Genomic DNA, 21,113 nt, shown 5'->3' with positions numbered 1-21,113 from the left:
TACAATTAGGTGTGCTTTATTCGGCTGTAAATTGTATACAAAGAAACTAATCCCAGCTTTTGAGAATCTTGTTGAGCTTTGCCACATGTCCAATGAACAGTGAAATATGTAAAATCATGTTACATAACCATCTTCTTGACGTGAAGTGAATATCAGACTAGGATGTTAGTTGCTCCAAATTTATGCAACTAAATTGTGCATAGACAACAGTTGTGAATCAGGTCTATTGGGTCTAGTGTTATGTTGATAATGTTGCTCTGGAGTGAAATTTTTGGACAGAAGCATTTTTTTGGGTGGTGGAGAAGGGGAAGGAAGATTTGGCCACACCATACTATTTTGCAAATTCACGTCAATTTTAAGGAATTGTTTTGGTTTGGGAAAAAATTCTAAAACAATCCCCCAACTTTGAAATGTTTAGCTTTGACATTTTCAGAGGAAATTTTTTTTTTTAATTAAAAACAACTTTTTTGTTTTGAAATGTCCTTTACTTTTATTTTTAAAATGTATAAAGTTAAAAAATGCTTAAAATCAAATGAGAGGTTTCATTTCAGATCAAATACATTGTTCCATTCTACCTAAGAGAAATGTTTCACGTTTTCAAGTTGTCCAAAATTTCCTTTTCAATTTGACCCAAATGAATTTTTTTCAGATTTTGTTTTGTAATTGCCAGTGAACCAGAAAAATCCCTTATTTGCCCAGCTCTACTCCTGATAACATTTCATACCTACTAGTTGTCATATGCATTACAAAATCAATGGGGAAGCGAAAATGTGGGGGTCTGGGTATGGATAATTAAAAAATTACTGGTTAATAATGCCAAGAGGAAGGATAGTTGAATTTTTAGTGTGCTATTCTGGGACCCAGGAAACATGAGTTCAACCCTAACTTCCTGCCCCTCCCCCACCCCCGCCATGATGGGAAAAATCCAACAGATGAACTCTTTTCTAAAGGTGCTTTGAACTATCCTATGAAATTTAATAGAGAATCATCTCCCTGCTACAGTATTCTATAGGATGGTTAAAAATCCCATTGAAAGGCGGTTACACTATTATTTAGTGTCTTAGAGTATTTTCTTCTACAGAATATAATTGGTTCCACCCCTATTAAATTTCATGGGACTTTCCATAAGGGTCTTGATCTCATGCATCCTTAAGTCACAACTATGTCCTTTGTTTTCCAGAAAGTTGTGATAGTTAAGTTGTTCAGGGACTATACAATAGATGGGCACTGGAAAACACCCATGGGTACGTTTCCTAAGGTACCTCTATGGAAGGATTAAGGTTGAATCTGGATTGGTCCCTAAATCTTTCTTGATAACCTCTTTCTTGTTCATGAAGGATAGACTTGCTCTGCTCTGGATGGGGGAGCCAATGCCTCAGATCAAGTCTCAGATTCTGGGAGATGAAGTGAGCAACAACATTATGAAAGAAGCCACTTATCAGGAAAGGGCCCATCATAAGAAAGTCCTATCAAATGTGGGCTATGTATATATAAGACCTGATTTTTGTGCACCTGCTGCTCCCATTGACTTTAGTGGAAATTGTGGTTGATCTGCAGGTCTGAAATTCAGGCCAAGCAATTGGCTAGAGACTGATTGCTCTTGTAAACCGTATTACAAACCTGAGTTATACACAGTATTGTAATGAGCCCACACTATGAGTTATGGAGAGTTAGAGAACAGGACCTTCAGCTCCAGAGCTCAGGCCTCTACCACTGGTGCTAAAATAGAACTCCACTAGCTAGTAGCCATCGCAGATTTTGATTCCCTATGTGTACCAGTCACTAGAGGGGGACGCAACATATTTAGCCATCATGTCACAGTACATACCATACTGTACTATGCTTATGACAATATGTACTTAATTCTAAAACAGCTAAGGTGGAAGGAAAACCCAGAATGGACACACAACTGCGTATAATAATATAAGGAAGGTTTGTGCATGATTGCTAACTCATGGGAAAAAACGTATGTTTTTCCACACATAACAATGCAGCATAATGTGATGATGAAGATTAAAATGCAACAAATAAAGCACTTAAGCATATTGAATGACCAGCACTTCTGACCAAATTTTGAAACTTAAGCTCATTTCCATCTCTAACTTCTGTGCTCTCACTAAATGTCCCAGCTTTTCCTACCCTGCAGATGGACCTACCTTATGATGTGGGCTGCTTTTGCTCAGCTGCTTCCTGCAGTTGTAGGCAACCAGTTTCCCGTGACATCTGCCAGTCTGGGATTGCTTTCCCCATACTAATTGTGCAGAAAAAGGTCCCACTCCCACGGCCAGGTCCTCAGCTGGTCTAAATTGGCACATTCCATAGAAATCATTGACTTGGATCATCATAAACTTGAGCCCCTTGCTAGCTCTGTTCCTTCAACCCATGTCTCTGTGCCACTGCTGTCTCTATTCAGCAATGGATTCACTATCTGCACTCATTATGGGTCCCTCTTGCCATCTGACTCTGTTGTCTTCTTACTTCTTACAGTCTAACGTCCTTCAAAACAAGCACTCAGAACTGGCTGGACTCCTCCTGCTCTCCAATGACCTGGGACCACCTGATCTAGGCCACTGTGGTCTGATATACCTATACATCTCCAGATGTGTCATGTAGAATTTCATCATCTAGGTGAGTTTAATAATCACCTTTAAACATGAGCAATTCACGTTCTTATAGAGGGCCCTGAGAGTTAATGTTCTACTAGAAAACTGGCTCACAGCCCATTACATTGCCTTCTGGTCATGACTGGTCAGATCCCCCCACCAACCACTGGTCTATATGTAATGATGCCCAGCATGAATTTGAACCATGGACCTCTACCACTTGAGCTAAAGAAATAATTCCATTAAATGATAGCAGTAGTACACTGTTATCCTAAGTGTGGACCATCCACTGTAGAGAGAACAGATACATGCTGTGCAAATGCATTATATGCCATTTAGCCCTTCACTATGTCAATCTGCTTGTAAACCAAGAGCAGAGGAAAGATGGATAAGGCCGGACAGGTGTCCTATATGCTCTCTTTGGCTTCCTCGGGGAAAGATTTAAAAGTTGCATGAGGAAGAGAATAGGAAAAACCACAAAGAAATATTTACTGGGAACCCTTTAAAAATCATTGACCATTATTAACTATTGGGGCTTCTTTAGGCCTGATCCAGGCCCATAGAACAATGAGTGTCTTTCCACTTGACATCAGTGGGCATTCGGATCACATCCTAACTGGGGAGAAACTTGCACAGCAGGTACTCCTGGCATATTCCGATCTGTGGGTAAACAGAGGTTGTCGGTCTACATAGCTGTCAGTTTTCATTGGCACTAAAATTCACATTCAACTTTTCAAATTAAATACCTTTTTATTAAATTTTCCTTTAAGGGTGCATATATATATATATATATAAAAATCACCAGCATACAGTGGTTGTAAAATCATGTGATGGCATTACAGTGTCATAATGGTAAGAAAAATTCTTCTTTGACAGATTGATTTTAAATATTAGAATGAAACAAATAATAATTCAAAGGAGAAAAGAAAGTGAAATGACTGAATGAGTAAGAAAACATGAAGCAGGGGTGGAAAGTGACCCAAAAGCTACAAGGATAAATAAAGTTCACTTAAGACAGAATGACCAACGGCTTGGTTAACAACAGAAAGTTGTGTACTGCAAGGCACATTTTATCAGACTTGCCATGTTAGAATTTCACATGAAATGTCTTCTTGGCATATAGATTCTGTAAGACCTTCAAAAGTCCACTTGGCATGCCGTGTGAATTCCATTGAACAACACAGAGTTCCTCTATTAAAGACATTCCATTTCTGCAGCACAAATGGAATTTACAGGTCCCATATTTTAGAAAGTATTGCCAGATCTGGTCCCACAGAAACATTTGAAAAGGTGGCTTATTGCAACAAATTGAAACTGTTTACAACATGGAGTTTCCCCATAGCTCAAAGCTGGACACCAAGTTGGCCTTCCAGAATTCCAGTAAGAGTTTTTAGGCTATGAAGATCGTGCCAAAGTACTAGTTAGTTAAACACGCCACTTTTGGTAATTGGAAGAGCTGAAACACATGGCCGAGACAGTCAGTGGAAATCTAGGGAGTTCTATCTGAGGTCAGCTGCAAATTCACTCTCAGTAGAATCTTTGACCAGAAAGAGCAGCCAATGGAATTGTACACGTGCTTAAATTTAAGCACTTGCTAAAATACTTTCATGAATTGGAAGATTGCCCAAATAGAGAAGATTGCTACCTATAGCCTCATTATTTTAAAGGAAAAGAACTGTCCTGTGGTACTTACAATATTGTAAAGCAGGTCCAGGCAACACACAAATTAGATATGATACTATATAAATGTAACTTCATGTTACAGTTCCTATTCATTTAAAGAAGGACTGGTTCCAACTTGGCTGCATTATTTTAGCTCTTGTTTAAAATCTGATACCATAATGAGTCTGGAATAGCATATATAATATATAAATATAAATTAATAATTGAAATCCCATAAATCATCAAGACAGCTCTAAAGTTAATAAAATGGCTGCAGAAGAGGAAAATTGTAAAATACGCCACAGAACGTGATTTCTATAATTAAAAGATTAAATGATGAAAAAACCCTCTAGTGATGGATATACATATTCAGAATGTCCTAATTTGTCACTTTAGGGCCCAATCCTACACCGCTCATGTCCCATAAAATGGTAACTTTACCATTAACTTCATGCAGAATGGGACTATGGTTCTAGATTTGCTCTTTTCTCTGTACAGCTGAGAAATTCAGCTGCTACTCCTGACATGTTCTGTTGGCTAACCATGTAGAATGAGTGGCTGAAATCTTGGCTCCACTGAAGTCAATGGCAAATCTCCCATTGACTTCAATGCAGCAAGGAATTCACTCAATTTATGGCCACAGAACTTTACAATACATCATCCCCTGCTGAATACCTCAGTTTGACTCTCCTGTTATTTGGCAGTTTTCTCTCCTACTGACCTTAACATCAACAAAATGTCTGATCCACAAATCTACTGTAGATGTTATTTACAGAAAAAAATGCATGTGGATTCAGTCACTGGTGAATGAATCATTGACTGTATTAGCTAATCTATTTATCAATATAAAGCCAATTATTCTGAAGCATCATCATGACCGGTTGGTACTTGTGCGATGTAAACCTAAATAATGGAATCTGTTGGGTAATAAATGTATTCATAAGACAAAATATTGAAAAACTATCACTGCACCATAAAACCTAGTCCACCTTAAAGGGACAGTATAACTTTAATCCCAAAATGTAATAAAGTACGTTATTTTTTTAAACACTGCTATTAATATAAATGTTTTGCGGATTAAAAAAAAAATCAATGAAAACTTCTTAGTTATTTAAAGGTGTGCTAGGTAAATGTATACAGCACTTAAAACAAATAAGAGTGTCAGTGTCCTGAACAGCTCATCATCTAAAGCCTTGATCTTGCAAACATGAATAATCCCCTTGAATTCATGTGTAAGTGTTTACAGGGCTGGGGCCTAACAAAGTGCAAAACATCCTTCTTCAGAACTGGAGAATCAAGCACCAAAACAATGAGCTAATGGCTGGAGAATCAAAAAATGAACCTGACCAGAAATAAAGTCAATGTGACCATCTTGCATTGTCCGAGAACATAAGCAGAAAAAATTGGTGAAAAGTAAATTTGAATCATTCTTTCCATTTTAATAATCTCATGTAACAACACAAGAAAGGAAGTTTTGCTATGAAATCTATTTGGCTCGATCACAAGCGGTCTTGAAGTGTTTGTTTTTACAGTTCCTTGGAAGCCTTTATTTTTAATATTTGCCTGATATAACAAGCAGATCTTAAATGGATCTGGTCATTTTCATCCTCTTCCTGGTCTGTTTATAAGTATCCAATCAATCAGGGCAGCTTTGCTACTTTTAACATCTGAGTCTAATCAGGTTCATTTATTAATTTAGTTGAATGTATACCTTTCAAATTAGATTGCAATTCTTGGAACCTTCATATTGATTGGTTAAATAAATAATCTGCTAAATGGCAATCTCCTTACTTCCAATAATGTGTAGTGTCTTATTGAGGTCACCTACTCCATTCCATGTTAGAATCAGAAGCTCTGCAACAGCGAGCAAATTTATTGGACTTAACCTTTTTAAGAGTTACCAGCACTAAGAATAGCTCTACATTACTGGGCATTCAATTTTTAATGGAGTTATAGCAGAAGAATCTAATCTATTCATAGCATATATTGCTTCAGCACTCATATTCTTCTTTCCTTATCCTCTTTGCCATACATAATGCATAATTAGGTGATACTCTACATCTACGGTATAAGAAAATATTGTAGCACTTAGCCAGGAATTTGCTACTTGAGTTAGAAGTTTTTCCAAGCTTCCTTTCCATATTGGCCAGATCCACAGCCCATGGATATTTCCCTCCCTTCTTCTAATCATTGTCTCAGTGTTCTTCTCTATTGATCGTAGAACACCTGATGTTCAAAGTGCTATGAGTACTTTATTGGCCAATTTTCTAGTAGGAGAATTTTTCTGTATAGTGACAAATTTCCATGTTTTCCTTTCAAGAGCTGCTAACTACTTACAGGAACATTGTGTTCTGAATTAGAGAGGGTGCATATGTACCAATACCCTCCATGGGATGGACCATCAGATCTGCCAATGTGTTGATGACTAGTTGTAGTTGGAGACCCACAGAGGACAAGAAATAAGCCCTGATACTGATACGGTGGAGATACTTTCCTCTGGTTCAAAGGTAGCGGCAAACATTGTAGGAGCAAAAGGTCCTTAGCTCTGACTTTGCTGACTTTTGTGAAGCCCATACAACCACACCGTACAGAATAACAAACATGAAGTCTGTTCTATCATGCAAATAATAAGTAGTACCTAGAGGCCCCAATGACATTTGTGCCCCATTGTGCTAGATGCTAGATTGCAATTCTGGGGCAAGAAATGTATTTGTGTTATTTATTTATTTTGTACAAGGCCTAGCACAATGGGTCCTTGATCCCGGTTTGGGGTCCTTAGTCACTCCCACGAAGGAAAACAAACAAACAGTAACTTCTCTTCACTCAGGACAAAAGAAAAATTAGACTCTCTCAACCACAATCTGTATCCATCTTTAAAACATAGGAATAGCCATAACAGATCCACAGTAATGGACTAATCTAGCCTAGTTATCTGTCACCAACAGTGGCCAATGCCAGATGCTTCATAGGAAGGTGCAAGAAACCCTTTAGTTATAGGATAACCTGTCCTCGGACAAAGTTTCCTCTAGACTCCAAAAATTAGAGGTTGGTTTATGCCCTGACACATATGAGTTTATTTCATCCCTCCAACTTTATTTTTTTAGTATTTATCGTTATAACACTAGCTATTCTCATAAATTTCAAATCCTCTTTTGAATCCTGCTATGTTCTTGACCTCAATGATATCATGTGGCAAAGAGTTCCACTGGCTAATGGTGTGATAAAGTATTTCACTTTTGAGTTTGCCTCCTTTCAACCCCATGGGCCTGAAAACAACATGAAGATTCCAAAATGTTCTTGAAGTATAGTGGCGTTTTGTCCCCTCCTTGGGTTTTGTATTGGAAATGCACCACTCAAACTTGTATCGTACACACATCTAGATATTTTTATAATTGGTTCTTGAGACAGAGCGCACTGATAGTAGAGTATAGCATTTAACTTGTGTAATATGAAACAGGAGGCAGATGAAGAATTTATGGGAGAAACAGGGGTGTCACATCCCAGGGAATTATTTTTAACTGGCCAACACCTGGTCCATTCAGTAGGCGAAATATTTGCGCTTCAGATGTGTTTTAGGTATAAAATGGTCATTTCCTGGCAAGGATGATTTAGCAGCATCTGGAGAAAGGGGTAAAAGACCATTCGAGGCAGGGAAATCACGTCCACCCATCTTTCAGATTGATGGTGGATTTTTTTATGATAGGCTCCTGTTGGCTGTCCCACTCCAGTAGATCATGGTAATAATTTCTATCAACACCAGAATTTAAACAAAAATGAGTGTCTTCTAAACCACTTTAAAATATTTTACTTTATGGTCGGTTTTAATAGTGTCCTAACTTGGAAATGAATTGAGACTCCGAAGCTGAGACTGTACAGACTTTGCTACAGAAAGAAATGACAGAGCCCCTAACTCCCTCTACTTCACAAACTCAGCGGGAATTTTCTGAAGTGACACCCTGAACATTTCTCAGAGGGGAAAAACTGGCAGCAGAGACTGAAAATCAAAGACCCTTCTCTCCAAAGAAAGGGAAATTGTGAGGTTAAGAAAATAAAATTCTCTCCCACTGAAGCTGCCACATTGCAAATATGCTGTTATTATGCAGGAGGCCTCTTGAGAGGACGACCTAAAAATTCCACTTAAAAAGGAAACACCTGTTGGAATATTAACTAGGGCAAAGTCAAACAAGGAGAAAGAGGATAGGTGGCCAAGTGGTTGGGAAAGTATTGAGGAGATGCTGAAGTTATTATTTTAAACACAGCACTCCTAATATTTGAGCTTCTAAAGCAACGAGCTCCTTTTTTCATACAAATACCTTTTGGTAGTGCAACAGAAAAGATAGGAAGGCAGCTGTAGGCAGGAACTTTAAATATGATCTAGTTTCTAGAAGCAGAGTAGTTTTGGACATCTTCAAACTGGAGTGTTTAAAGTTAGGCAGCCATATAAGTGGTCTGCTTCTCAGAGGTGCTGAGTGGGGATCATTATTTGGATCCCAGAAGAGGACCGAGTGGAGATCTGGAACCCGTTGTACTAGGGAGCTAACAAGACAAGGTCTCTGTCCTAAGGAGCTTACAATCTAGGGCAGAACAAAGGAAGTATTTGTATCCCCATTCTACAGAAGCGGAATGTAAGCATTGAAGTGACTCGCCCAAAGTCACATGAAAAGTGCATGAAAGACTTCTGTTGACTTCAGTGTCCTATGGATTAGATCCTCAGCCCACAGAAATTTAAGTGATCACTGCGCTGCATAGAAATGAAACATCCGCAATGAACTCTTAGCTACTCAGAAAAGTGTTCAAGTGCCCCAACTATTCATCTATCACGAATTTGAATAAAATTTGCCAGCAAAATTCATTTCCTTTTGTGGGTGTGCAACTACTGGGTTTCTTTAGTTTACAAACAGTTAATAAACGGGAAAATAATAAAAAGCTAATTGCATAATTGTAAACCTATCACTGAAAAATATTTGCATTTAAGCTGACCACTGTCCTGTACCTAATATAAAAGTTACAATTATCCAAGCATTGTGTTTATAGCTTTTTCCTCCACATCATTAAAATCAAATGCAATTCTACAGATCAAACAGTATTTTGAGAACAAACCTTTTTTCTTTTCTATTTAAGAGAAATAAATCTTCAGCTACCTCATATTTCTGGGCATCAGATTGCTGTGAAATCTTCAAGTGCATTTTTATTAATAACAAAGATCTGTTTTTTTTTTAAAGAAGTAAAATCAAATTCGGGGAAAATAATTGAGTTGATCCAAGGGATATTTAGGGTTAGCTGGCAGGATTAGTTTTATTTACAAACTGAAGTGACTTAATCTTACTATGTGTCAAATGATTGGGGAGAAATCCATGCATCTCCAGAATGCTGCATTCCCAAGATGGAGGCACTAATTTCTGTAGGTTGGGAAGCTAGCTAGCTCATTGCATACCCAGGACAAGAAAGAGATGAGATTCTTAAATTTTGGGATGGGCAAATTAATATGGAATTAAAAATCTCAGATGTGTGTCCATTTTTAGATCAAAACTACTCTAAACAAAGCTTGTTACAGCCAGGCCAGACGAGCCAAGAAGTTCACCAAGTTCAGTGGAGAATTCGTTATGCCACTCTAGTTAACATGGCAGATATAATACAACACACTAAGAATTTTCTCAAGGTCTTGATGTGGTCATTTTCTCTATATTCTCATGATTTAACAGTTTCATGCATCCCTGCAATTGCCACACGCTTGTCAGGATGCAAAGACCCTATGATGATGCCACTGACATCAGTGATGCAAGCTCAATCTCCACAAGTGTCAAATACTATGAGGAAGGACGTTGTACTTTTATTTTTGGCCTAGGCTGGAAGCACCAAAAGTTTTACAAAAGAGCCTCTTCCCAGGAGATTTACCATTTGCAGTGTTTAAGAAATTGCTTTCCAAACTTGCCTGAACTCAATTATTTAAAGCAAAATAAACCTCAAAAGTCATTAGTAATTATACTCTATTATGGAAAATTTCCTATTAAGTTAAAACTCTTTCCCCCCCCCCCCCTTAGAAGTGTGCAAAGATCTCCTCAAAATTCAGCAAAAATACTAACAGGTTTGGATGGCTAGTTTAAAAAAATGGCTGATAATTCAAAGTACTTACACAACATTTCACATGCTCAAACCTCTTTACAAATATTAACTATTCAGGCATAGTGCAATTAAATGTTTTTCCCAAGGCCAAATCACCACCAAAACAGGAGTAGAACTGAAGTGTTTCTAGCTCTTTATTTGTGCTTAGATCTCTAGACTGCCTCTCTCTCTCAGAACCAGACCGGGGCTCTGCAAAGTGACAGAAATGAAATTTATAGCAAACTCACTTTGAGGCTGAAAATCTCTAAGCCGAGTTTTAGCTTTGGGATGACCAATGTAGGAGAGTTTTCTCCGCAGAGCTTCAATAAATAAACGTGTGCTTGATAGGAATGACAATCTACAAGAGAGAACTTTGGTGACTTCAAGGACTCTGGTCTCAACCATATCAAGAGCTATGACATAAGTTCCATGAGCTAGTACCTACTATGTCCTATTCAACTGTGCATAAAAGACTAGGGTTTGGGGAAACCCAAGCGCCTCTATAGTTGAGATTTAGGATGTAGTAACTAAAATGGGAGATAAGGTCAGCATTGCATCAGCCATATTCAGCATTAGAGGGACAAATTCAATTCATTCTGAAGTCAACAGGAGCTAGAAGAGGCTAGAGTGTACTATAAGAAATGGAAGGTTGGAGCAGCAGACACAGCAGCCTTACATACTATGTTGGGAAACACTACGCTACAATTTATAGTGCCCTTGTAAGTTTTTCCACTCCAAATGCCTTCATATTAGAGGGCATAATATTTCTTTCCAGATAATGCATCACAGAAGTATCTTAACTCCTCTTGAGGAGTGCGAGAACAATGTAGTTCAAAGGTTTAAGCTTGACATATTGAGGAGGCTAAGTAGCTCAATCCGTGTGTGTGTGTGCGCGTATGTGTGTATTTATCTTCACAAACATTCACTGACTCTGTGCTATGACAAGGACATGCATTCCTAGCAGCTTGCCCAGTTGACTTGTTTAAATGCAGAAAATAATTATGATAGGTGCAAAGCACAAAGTCTCCTCAGAGGGAATCTAGCAGCCAGTCAACCAGTCAGGCATTTCCCCCCTGCACTGCCTCAAGAATCATCTATAGGGGCTTTTCTTGGTCACTTAAGGCTGATGGACACTGCAGCATCAGAGCCCTGGTTTCAGGTTAACTCAAGTTACCACATCCAAGATGCAGAAACACTCTCAAAAATCCCAGATTTAGTGTATTCCTTAGCCAGTGTATCCCAGCTAGTGAAATAATAAGTGAACAAGCAGCTAGCTTTTACCCTATTGATTCCTAAAGTAAAGCCCCAATGTTCTCTCTAGCCTGTTTTCAGTAATCAGAAACCTCTCCCATCCCAGCTCCCCCTGAGCAAAGAGAGCCTGTTTGCTGTGCTTCTATATATAAAGTTCAAGCCACCACACCTTTCTCTTAGGTGTTTGTGTTTTTCTGAGTGATCAAAGCAGAGACAGCTCATCCCTTTTATAATGAGCTTCAGCTGATCCTGATTACCTAGCAAGCACATCAATCTTGTATCTCCAATCCTTTTCTCCCTTAATCTTTAACCCTTTCTATACCACTGTACAGCATTAATTATAGAACATGAGAAGGGCTACACCCAGCGATCCTTTGTGACCTTTGCTGTGATGAGCATAACTGGAGTGATGTAATGAAGTTTGAATTAGGATCGGCACCTAATTGCTTTGGGCTTTTTAAAAGTCCTACTTGCTAGCAACAGTGTCATTTTGAATTTTAAAATAGCAACACAATTTTTAATAACATGCAAAGAAGTTTCCTTCTAAAAAACAGATGTTCTCACACTTCAAGGGAATATTTTAGCAGTTGTGTGTGTGATATACATAGATTCTCTCTCTCAACGTGTGTGTGTGAGTGAGAGAAAATATGTGTTTGTGGATGTATAACAGAGAGGAAATGCTTATTAGTGAACACTGCTGCATGATCTAGCGGTTAGGGCATGTCCAAAGTGAATTAAGGCCACATTAATTTGGAGTAAAAGTATCCACACAGGGGTTTAATGCAGTTTAACAAATCCATTAAAATAATAATAATAATAAAAAAATCAAACCTTTAGTTAACTTGGATTACCTTAACTGAGAATCCCTGTGAAGACAAACCCATAGCTTTCAGTGTACAGCTGTCTCCTCCACACCTGCCCCAAATTTCTCTGTCAGCTGAACAGGGATCATAGCGGACATGTTTTGAACCAGTGGGTTTGTAGGAGGCAGAAGAATGGTTGATGGAGGTTTCCTGTTATACAGGGAAATAGAAGGACTCTGTACCTAAGGTGCAATAAACAGGGGGCATTCCTGATTCCCCGGGGTGGGGCTGCTAGGCGGTTACCCAGAGAGTGCTCAATAAACATCACTGGCATGCTACCCTGTTCCTAATGGGATGGACCAGAGCCAGTCAAAATATCTTCCATTTTTTTTAAATGAAGCGTTTGAGTCAAAACTGAAAGAAGAAGTATGGAACCCTCACTGAATTCCATTTTAAATGTTTTGTTTTGAAACTGTGGAAAAATTCCCACTTTCTCTGACTTCTTTAATCTCCCCTACTTTTTTCTACTAGACAAGTGGTGGTAGTCAGGAGAAAGGGGGAAGAGGTAGACTTAAAAAAAAAAAAAAAGCGGGGGGCGGGGGGAAAGAGAAAATAATATTATCTCTTGCTCTTTAACTTTCATGCTCTTCAAGTGAGAGAAAGTCATATTTTGACCTTAATGTATCACTCTGGTCAACTTTTCCAACATAACCACTGATTTTGTGTACTCAACACCTGAGCTGCCTAATCGGAGACACCGTGAGCACTCTAAACTCCATTTAAAGTCAGTGGAAGCAGCCAGTCCTCAGCATGTCTGGCAAACAAACCCAGAGGGGTCACAAAAATGAAAGCATTCAAGAGGCAACTTTGGAAAATGTGGCCGTGTATCCTTACAGTTCAACCACGAAGAGTCCAAACAATGGAGGTGGCTAGATGGTAAGTAGCTCACAAGCCTATACAAGGGGAAAATTAATTTTGATAAAGGTAAAATACTGTCAATCCATCTTCCTGTGTCCAAATAAGTCCTTCGTTTAAAAGACGACCCTCAAAGATTTGATAGGCTCATTACACTGATGCTCCTTATACATCTTTCTCATGAGGTAAATCACATGCAGTATCACCCTTGCTCAGTTTCTATGCCAAAGCTGAACAAGTCCCTGATCACCATTTGTTAACCTAAATAAATGGTGCTAATTTTCTTATGGCAGCATTCTGATGGAGTCAGCTGTCTGGTCTGCAGCAACCTCACCATGATTTGATAGTCCTCAAGACATGTCTGGGTAATGGCCAAATGTCCAATGAGCAGCTGCAAGAAGCCCTGGCAACTCATTAGCACCAATACCATCATTATCCGATGTGTTTCTATAACACCTTGTCTCCTGGAGATCTCAAAGGGCTTTACAAATGATCAGTAAAGTATATCACAAAGCACCATACTGAAACACAGTAGCACACAGCATCTTTGTAGGATAGCTGAAAATTGGAAGTGAAGAATACCTAATCCAAAACACAGGGCGAATTTTAGGTGAATGGAATATAATTTCCTGGGTTGAAATTAAACCAGATGATCAGGATTTACTACTCCACTCTTGTAAAAAGTATCATGGCACCATTAACAATCACAGGTAGCCAGGACCTTGATTTTTATATCTCCTGCAAAAACAGACAGACACTCCCACAGTATAGTGTTGCCAATGCTATGCCCAGGCAATGCATCATTACTGACTCAGAGGGGTGAGTCCCCCCTACTGGAGAGAACAGGATGCCACATAGTGGTTCAGTTCTGGTTTATATTCCTGTGTGACCATGAGCAAATAATTCAGTTGCACTGTGCCTCGATTTCCCCCTCTGCAAAATGGAAGACTAATGCTTCATTTCTCCAGTTCTTCAAGGATTGCACCTTCAACATATGTTTCACACTGGATGGCATTCTGCCTAGGTGTCTGAGCACATTACAAGTCAAGATTCCAGTGTTCTAATCCCATCGCTGCCACTGACTTACTACCCACCTACTTCACAGAGGTGCAGTGATGTTTAAATTAATTAATATTTGTGAAGGCCTTTGATATTCTCATTTAAAAGGCTCTGCATAAATGGAAAGTTATTATTATTAATAGCTCTAAGATGAGGTCACAGAGCTCAGATTTGATCAGTATCTGAATATCTCCAACTTTGGGGATCCTTTCGGATCCCTAGTAGTAATAACTAATACATGAAACCGCAAACATTGCTCTTCCTACTGATCTATTATTTTTGTCTGAAGAGCCTGAAATCTCTTCAAAAGGCAAAATTTAAGTTGTAAATATGCCAACGCACGCTGACAAGCATGCAGATTTTAATCTCCCAAATTGTGCACCACACTTAATTTTTGCTTGTACAGCTCTTATTATTATAATCTTGATAAGGCACTTGAAGGTGAGAAGCTGGGTCTAATAATTCACACCTAGTTGCAAAAAGGCAGCACTCAGACAAAGTGCTAGCTGTGAATTATTACACCTGAAGTCACACCCTGGAGTGTCTTAACATCAAATTCTAGTGTAGATGGTGGGGAAGAAGTGAATAAGAAAAGATGAGGGCTCTGCACTTATGTAAATATCAAATAAAATTCACCAATAGTCTCAGGTGTCCTTCTGGCAGGAAGTAAATTGGAAAAAAAAATGCAGGTGTAAGTCATACAAGGAGAATTCAGTAGCAAACTGCTCTTGGTTACATCAGCCTAACAACTGTTTATGCAAACAATCTGGCTTACTCATTAAAGCGCTGCTCTGATCGGCTATTAACTGTAACTGACAGATTAAGAGGAGAACAGCATGAGACAGATACTTCAGAACTGAGAGCAAAACATGCCGGTAGCTTAATCTATGTTTTAATTCCAGCACCCATCTTCCCTCCTCACCCCTTTTCCCAGTACTTCACACGCGTATTTCATATTGTCTAGGGCAGATCTTGGTGCCCACGTAGACATTTTGATATTCTCTGCTGCTGCCTTGTAGCACCCACAGATTCATTTTACATTCCAAATAACCCACTGCAGCGGCCACACATTCTTCTTTGCAATACGGAGCACTCCTAAAATCGCAGATGCTTCTGGTATCACCCACTGTGCTTCAGTACTTCAAGTCCTATACACATTCTTTAAGGTCTAATCCTTTCAAATAATAGGGCTTTCCCTAAAATGTTGCTCTGGTTCTAATGGAGAGAGGTATAAGATAGCTTAAGAAACTGAAAAAGAGTAAGTACTAACAAGGAGAATATCTTAACAATAACCACTCCTAAATAAATGCTCCTTTATATCATTCATACTGCCAGCATCTTATGTATATATTAGGGAGGAAGGTTTGGTCCCTATCCCAAGGAGTTTACATTCTGAATTAGGCCCCAATCCTACAACAAGCCCCCAGAGGGCAGACCCATATACCAGTGCCATGCACCACTAAAATCAATGCGGCTTTGCATGGATATAGGGATGCACCTGCATAGAGCTCATGGTGGGACCAGAGAGATAGTACTGTCTAGTGGGCACTCCATTGGCTTGGGTCTACAGTGAGATGGGTTCAATTCCCAGCTCTACCAGTAAGCTTGGGCAAATTACTTTGCCTCTCTTTCCTCTCCTGCCCTTTGTCTGCTGTGTCTATTTAGACACAAGTGCTTCATAGCAGGAACTAACCTGTGGAACTCCTTGCCTGAGGAGGTTGTGAAGGCTAGGACTATAACAGGGTTTAAAGGAGAACTAGATACATTCATGGAGGTTAAGTCAATTAATGACTATTAGCCAGGATGGGTAAGGAATGGTGTCCCTAGCCTCTGTTTGTCAGAGGGTGGAGATGGATGGCAGGAGAGAGATCACTTGATCATTACCTGTTAGGTTCACTCCCTCTGGGACACCTGGTATGGGCCACTGTCGGTAGACAGGATACTGGGCTGGATGGACCTTTGGTCTGACCCAGTATGGCCGTGCTTATGTTCTTATCTTTAACTATCTGTTTGTAGAGTACCTGGCACAATGGGTGCCTGATTTTAGTTTTGAGCCCCTTGTCGCTGCCATAATACAAAAGAATAATGTATTCTTCACTATTGACTCAGATACTTCTGGGGTGAATCCGGGCTCCATTAAGCTCCAGTTCGCTGTGTGGCCTTGGGTACGTTCCTTCCACTCTCTTTGCCTTGGCTTCCCTAGCTAAGTATTTGTGCTGTTTCTAAAACAGCAATTTCTGTACTTACCCACTGCGTAAGGGTGGCGGGGTGGTTAATTATTAATGTCAGTACAGCATATTGCACATGTAATGCACAATAACACGTCCTGACTGCATGCTATTATTAATAGTGCAATATCCCATTTTAAATTCAAAGAAGTTGACCGAAGAAGGGTTAATCCATTAACCATTTCTTTTATTCAATAAGGGCTACTTTCTTGCTCGTCTCCAGTGCAGGCTCTACGCTCTGACATTTGGCTTTAATTCCTGGTTCTAATCAAATTCCACTGTGGAGGTGATTCCGTAGTCCATGATTCTCAAGTCACTATGGGTCAGGTTTTTCAAAACATCTCAGCTTCCATGTTGGACCAAAATAAGCAGCTAGGATTTTCCAAAGAACTGTGCTCAGCACTTTTTTGGGGGGTGGGGGGGGGAGGGAGGGGGGAGAACAACAACCCTTACTTTTTTTCATGTGCCTAAATGGGAACTGAGCTTCATGAAAATCTGGCCTCAAATAACATCAGCCAAAGTAGATAATACCTGCATTTTACTTTTCATATAACACTTTTCATTTCAAAATGCTTTACGAAGTACAGCCACTTCACAAACAGCACAGCACACAGCTAGCCTACGTACACACGTCACAGCAGCGTGGAGAGGAATCATTTTGGATGGCCACACTGTGGGAAATCTTTAGTCATGTCCATACGGCATCTCATTTTTTGTAGGTTTCATCCAAGAGACCTTTCCCCTAGTTCTCAGCCCTGCTATTCTACATGGCACAAGAGTCAGTGAAAACCTCAGGAAGGTGGCGAGAGAAGCTTCGGGGAGCTGCGCCTGTAACTCTCCGGAGTCCAAGGGTTCTAAACAGAGCTGGGTGACATTTTGTAAATTGCCATCAAATTTCAAAATTAAATATATAAATCCGGGACAAATTGAACTTTCTTCTGCATTTTTATTTTTGACCAAACCATAGAGCTAGCCAATTTTTTTTTGAACTCTTACATTTCAAGTTTTAAAGTCTTTCACCCTACCCCCTACCCCCCCCCCCCCAAAATTTTTAGAGGAAAAATATTTTGCTAAATTTTCCTCCTCTTCTGTTTTCAGTTCCAATGCACAAGCCACCTCCCCAGGCTAGAGCAATAAAAGTGTTAATGAGGAAAAAAGATATTAAAAAAACAGAATTCTTAGAGAACAGAACAAGACATTAGCAAGGCTAGAATGGGCACCACTTTTTGGTGCATTAGTATATCTGCTTTTTTTTTGCCAAGTTCATATTGTTTGCATGCCTTTTTCAAGGAGGTTTAAAGGAGCCCAGACTCAATATGAAAGACTCTAAAGAAACACCTCATAACAGTGCAGCTATAAATAGCACCGAGGTGGGAATGGCTGGAAATGTTTCTAGGTCCTCCTTTGTGTTCACATATTTAAAAAAAAATAGTCTGGTTACATAATTAGTTATTTGTAATAAAGCTATTGCTAAGCAATCTCCACCACTGCCCATACAGGAAGAAGAAATTGCCAATTATTCTCCCCCCCCCCCATAGGAATATGCACTTAATCCTGTGCCGTGCAGCAATACAGCCTTGATATTGATGTGTTTAAATATAGACCATGCTGGTTCTAGTGTGGAATATACAAAGATGGAAGATATTCTTATCTGTGCAGGAACATAAGAACGGCCATACTGGGTCAGACCAAAGGTCCATCTAGACCAGTATCCTGTCTTCCGACAGTGGCCAATGCCAGGTGCCCCAGAGGCAATGAACAGAACAGGAACTCATCAAGTGATCCATCCCCTGTTGCCCATTCCCAGCTTCTGGCAAACAGAGGCCAGGGACACCATCCCTGCCCATCCTGGCTAATAGCCACTGATGGACCTATCCTCCATGAATTTATCTAGTTCTTTTTTTAATCCCAGGAAAAATAGGGGTTTATCTTATATTTATGGGTGAGATTGTGACCCGGTTATTCACCCGAGTAATCTTACTGAAGCGAGGAGAGCTACTCACTGGTGGAAAAGGGGATCACAGTCTGGCCTGACATGCAGCACAATGTGCACATGGGACAGCTGTTACATTGGTTAACCCACCAGAGACTGAACACTACTGTTTGAGCTAAAGAACCAACCGTCCCTAACTGTGGCTGTATCAGACTCACCTGGATCAGCACAGAGGGGACTCTATACCATACACTCACCGGTGGCTCACACGTATATACATTGGCTCAGTTTAAAAAGGAAACAAACCTAAAAATAGGTTCCGCCCATGCCCATGGGTAGAACAAGTTTCAGTGGGATCCATGTGGTGGAAAAGGGGCGCAGGACTAGAAAAGCCAGGAAAGGTGAGTGAGGACAGCGCACTGGCTGGAGGCAGGGCCAAGAAGATGCACCTCCCAACTCACACAAATGTCGGGCTTTGCCGAGTTTAGGTGGAAAATGTAATCAAGACTGGAGATGTAACAGGGACATCTATGGCCAAGGGGAGGCCCTGGTAGCACTGCGTCTGGAGCCTGGCAGTTGGTCTGGGGGCGTCTACGTGCTTAAGGCTGATGAGGGGGAACAGAAAACATTTCAGTGGAAATGTATCCCACTGATATTTTCTACAGGAAAATTTCCACCCTGTGCTCGTAAGAAATGTACAGCCTGTTGTAGGACTGGAGCCCAGGACCTTCTGACCCACAGGCAAGAAATTAACTGACTGCAGAGTCCTATTGACACCTGCAGCAAAACAAAACCCACTGGTTAATAATAGAAGCACTCCTGCCTCCAGCAAAAGCTACAAAGTCTCCAGTGCATATATCAATCCATTTTTGAAGAGGCTATCGTCTTTTTTGTTATTGTATCCAATAACCTTCTCTATAAGCTAAGAAAACCCTCCTTTACGAAAAATCCGGACCTGATTTTCTAACTGCAATGCAAAACAGGAAAAACTCCATTAAGGTCTATGGACCAGATCCCCAGCTAATGTGTTCGGCATAGCTCCAGTGACATCAATGGAACAAGGCTGATCTACAGCAACTGAGAATCTGGCAAAATGTCCACATCCGAGTAAAACTGCTGCAGGGTGCCGAGCTTCCTTGTCTCCAATTGTGTTGAGGGCTCTCAGCTTCTTGCTGGAGCGGACCCTAATTGAACAGGGAATCAGACCCACAGTCCTGCTTTTTTGCATCTTTTCACCCCTGTGACTGTAGTTCAGATTAATGCTACTTTATTGAGGCTTTTGGGCCACAAGATCTAGTTGCATAGGTTCCGGTATTCCTAAAGGCTTGTCAACACACAAAAATTGCTATTCCTGTATAGTTAAAACAGTAGACCCCTGCTGATGTGGATGTGGTTTGAATGGTATAATCCTAGAAGTATAGGAAGGAGGATAAACTATTGTGAAATAAACACATTTATACTGGTGTGACTGGTCCACAGTAGGAGTTGTGCTAGGATAACTTTTTCAGTACAAAAAAAAAAAAAAATCCCCTTACTGAAATATACCAGCATAACAACTGTGGTTAACTCCAGCAATAAGGTAAAAACAACCAGTTTTATGCAGAGTCACTGCTGGATTGTATGTATTCATTGTTTAACTGATGGGGCATTTGGTAATAATATAAATGCACACTTAAAAAATAAAGTAACTTGAAAGAAGTTGAATCAACCTGAGGGGGGAAAAAAGATCACCCGATGAAATGCTTGATATATTGTTACTTTGATAAGTTCAAACAAGTGTGACTCACTATACAACTATTCTATCAATTCTGAACAAAAAACTGCATGGGATTATTATGCTTTTAATCCAAAGAGCTGGGTGTTTGGAATTCCTCAAGCCCTTTGTGGTGTCATATTAGCTAGGCCAGTCTCTCATGAAAAGAATGTATTGTTGAATAGAGTTGAGTCCGGATCTCTGCTCCATTGGGTTGATAAAATGGCAGTTGATTTAAAAAGAACCAGCTTGTCTGGAGAAAGGATTAGCAGATTAAGAACCTGCATGTAATTTTTTTTATGTAATGTAAAGTTACATTTCATAACTAAAAGGGATTAATTAAAACATTAATAGAAGGAGAGATGTTATTTTTTTTCCAGGGACAAACGCCTCAGCACACATATGAACATTCGCTTTAGTTGCTGTTGCCTCAACAGTGGGGAATGAATTGCTGTTCTCTGCCAGCAACAGTTGACACAGAAAGGAAAAAAGGAGAGGTTTGTGTGGTGGCTCAGCATTTTACTTTCCTGTTGCACTGATCTGGCTTTAAAAAAAAAAAAAAAAAAAACCAATCCAGTGGACTTTTACATCACTGTCCTTTATGCCTTCATTGGGGGTATGAAAAATATATTTGCACTGAAAGCAGAACGCTGTCTGAACTTGGATGATTCTTTCTTTCTTTGGGCCTGATTCTGATCTCACTTTTACACTTCAGTAGCTCTACGGGGACCTTCTTCAGCTGGTGAAAATCAGTATCCCTTCATGGGCTTTAATGGGGTTGTGCCATTTTACAGCAGCTGAGGA

This window comes from Chrysemys picta, chromosome 16, assembly GCF_011386835.1.
Source record: "Chrysemys picta bellii isolate R12L10 chromosome 16, ASM1138683v2, whole genome shotgun sequence".
Taxonomy (NCBI): Eukaryota; Metazoa; Chordata; order Testudines; family Emydidae; genus Chrysemys; species Chrysemys picta.
This window is presented reverse-complemented; position numbering follows the sequence as displayed.